Below are 3,579 nucleotides of genomic sequence, written 5' to 3'. Positions count from 1 at the left end.
TAGAACTGACCTCTAATGACAAAGAGATCGCATAACCCAGCCTCTCGCCAAACACCCTCTTGGGTCTCACTAATCATTAACTGGCGTCATGACCTGTAAAAGAAAACTTTCCCTCTTTGTTTAACTTACCCAGTTTTTCTGTTTCTTCTCAATGAAAATAAATAGTTTTTTTTTTTTGTTTTGTTTTTTTTTTAAGGCAAGGGACATTGAAACACACTATCCTTCCTCTCTGAACCAAACATCATCAGGAAACAATTTCCTGCACCTCTCCCACTTCCCATTATAAAATGTTAGTAAGACCCAAGGCAGAAGTCTTTCATCTCTAAGCAATCACAAACCCTCATTGTCCTGGAGTCATCTGTGGATATGTTTATTCCCCTAGAAGGACTCTGAACAGCTTGAGGGCAAAGACCTTCTGTTTTCATTTTTCAGTCCCCAGTGCCCAGCACGGAGCTGAGTCAACAATATGTGTTTAGTGTACATTTACCAGAAAGAATGAAAGAAGATGAAACTGGCCTCGTAGAGTACTATCCTTAACAGAATCTTGAGGCCAAAAGTAAGTCCAACTTTTAAGAAGAGATGTTCAGCTTCTTAAATTCACAGATAAAGGAACCAAGAAATAGAGAATGAAAATGCCCTATGGAGAGGAGATGGTGCTGCTGGAAGTGGCAGAGCTGGCCTGGAACCAGGGTGTTTCCAGTGTACTGCTTGGCCTCTTCATCCAGAGGAGCAGCAGAAACCACAGAGTGCTCGCTCTGGACAGCTCAGGGAAATGGGAGGCACGGTGCTTGCACAGCACTGCTGAAACTGCAGCTCGCTGCTCTGAGGCTGAGAACCCGCCAACAGGGCAGCACGGAACGATCTGGACCACAGTTCTGTGAGGGGACTACTATCTACCTATAACTTCAGGGCACAGAGGGCTTATACCCTGCAGAAGCTCATGCAGAGTTGGGATTTGAAGCAGGACAAGCTGGCACGAGGCCATGCCCTGAACCTCTGCACCAACAGGCTGCACCTGGGCCACCCAAGACGGGAATAAAATGATTTTGGAGGAGCCAGCCTTCGCTTCCCCTCCTGTGCATGATCCCAGTGCTCAGGTGCTGCAACCATCGGGAAGCAGAGTGGCAGCAGACAGGGCAATACTGGTGTCAGAGACCAAGCCAGGTGTAGAGGTCTAGGTCCACAGAGACAAAAAGCCAGGGTGGGACTAGATGTGTAAGAGATTTATCGGGGGTAACATTTGTGAAAAATAGAAGACGGCAGGGAGGACCTGGAGACCCTGCAGGTGATGGAGGGCTGGCATCTGTGAAGAAAGAGGACTGCTCAGGAAGTCCTGGAATACTGCCGCTAGAATGTCCTGGTCAAGGCCACGGGGAAGCCTCAGCTGAAGTCTCAGGCTAAATAGCAGCCTGTCTCTTATGAGAAGGAGCTATGTTAGCAGCCCCGCCTGGCTCAGTCACCAGTTGGGGATGGTCTCTGCACAAAGACGAGGGGAGATTCAGAAGGGCAGCAACTGGGACCATGAATCGGTTAGGTTCCCCAGAGCAGGAGATGGAGGACGGCATTCTAGTGGACACCCCAGCACGATCAGAGCTGGCTCACCAGGCCAGTGATCCTAGTTACTCCAGCACAGTGTTCCCTGTGCAGCATCAGCGCAGCTCACATGCAGAGAGCACCCTCCCCTCACACTCATCATCTGGTCAATGCTCTCCATGTGCAGTTGCTCAGAATCACCCAGGGGACTGAGGGCAGACTGCTGGGCCCAACCCAGACACGCTGACTGAGAATCTCTGGGGCTGTGCCCAGGACTCTGCAGTTCTCATGCCAGAGCCACTAGTCTTCTGTTAATTCTTACCAAGGCCGTCTCCATGTGACCAGTGAGGAAACGAATGCTCACAGAGACCAGTGGCCTAGAAGCCCTGTTTCACGGCACCAAGAAAGCGGGGTACCCCTGGAAAGTGCAGTGACGTGTTTTAGAAGGTGAGGATAGAGATTTTTCTACAGGAGACTCTGGTGGGGACCAGCTTATAATCAGTGTATATGGCCCATCTCCCCCAGGGAGAATATGAGCCTTCAGAGGGCAAAATTCTGGTCTCTTTTGTTCACGAGGTGTCCCCAAGCACCTGGCACAGCACCTGCCACTCAGCCAGTGCTCAGTATTTGCTAAGGGGAGGGGGTGGGGAGGGATGGTACCCTGCAGGGGCTGCTCATTTAGAGAAGGGCCATGGGAAGGGGCCTGATCTTGAGACCACGTGGAGGCCTCCTAGAGTGGAATTGGATGGTTTTACTTGCCTAGGATCTGGGAACACGCGGAGGCAAATGAGAGATCAAGGATGCCGGGTTCAATATCCAGAGCTCATTGCTCAGGCTCCCTGCTGTGTGCTTGCTACCTAGAACATCGCCAGGCACATAGGAGGTGCTCATTAAACACTTGTTTTGAGAGAAAGAGAGGGGAGGAAGAGATGGGGTGTGGAAGGGAAGAGAGAAAGAGAGGAAATTATAGGCTTCAATCCCTGGAATCCATGGAATCCCTTCCAGCCTTTCCTGCCTGCCTGTTCCCAACTCAGACACCCAGCTTCCTCATCTTCCTTCAGGATCCCAGGCCTTCAGTTTAGGGGTGGGGTTGGAAGTGGGGGGAATATAAACAAACATACTAATATAAAACAAATTTTATTATTCTAATTAACAAATTTAATTAATTCTGGGCCTCACCTGTTTATGACTACAAAATGAGGTCACATTAACTTTTTCAAGTGTGGTTTTTAATAGTTCTACATGCATATGATTTTTTTTAATTAAGAAGTACAAAAGCACAACGTGCATCTCAAATCCACCACTCACTTCCCTTTTGACGTCACCTTATAGCTGTAGGAAGGTGAAGAGAGGGCACCAGCTGCTGCCACCAACATCTCAGTCCTGGGTTTCATTCTGGCTTTGATTAAGGAAACCCTTTCTAATTATAGCAAACAATTAGGGTATAGTAGGACAGAGAAGACAATGGCACCCCACTCCAGTTCTCTTGCCTGGAAAATCCCATGGATGGAGGAGCCTGGTTAGGCTGCAGTCCATGGGGTCGCTAGGAGTCGGACACGACTGAGCGACTTCACTTTCACTTTTCACTTTCATGCATTGGAGAAGGAAATGGCAACCTACTCCAGTGTTCTTGCCTGGAGAATCCCAGGGACAGGGGAGCCTGGTGGGCTGCCGTCTCTGGGGTTGCACAAAGTCGGACACGACTGAAGCGACTTAGCAGCAGCAGAGCTGAAGACAAGCAGACCTGGGTTTAAGTCCCAGCTCCATCTAATCGCTTAGCAACTTTTCTTCCTGCTCTTGTCTTTCCTTCCCCAAAGGAAGGTCTCACCAACTCCCTAGGTGTCAGTTTCCTCAAACCCAAACCCCAAGGATGAAAAAATGATGGCAAGACTGCCCCCTCTATGGTGTCTGGATGACCCCTGGTCCTTAATTTGACCCTATTCCTTGAGGAGGTGATCCATGGGGAAGGCTGACTGAAATAACGCTCCCAGGAGCTCTGGCTGTTTTACAAAGATACACATTACCTCGCCCTGCAGGGGTGGAGAC

The sequence above is a fragment of the Bubalus kerabau genome, chromosome 2, assembly GCF_029407905.1.
Source record: "Bubalus kerabau isolate K-KA32 ecotype Philippines breed swamp buffalo chromosome 2, PCC_UOA_SB_1v2, whole genome shotgun sequence".
Taxonomy (NCBI): Eukaryota; Metazoa; Chordata; class Mammalia; order Artiodactyla; family Bovidae; genus Bubalus; species Bubalus kerabau.
Note: the sequence above shows the minus strand (reverse complement) of the source record.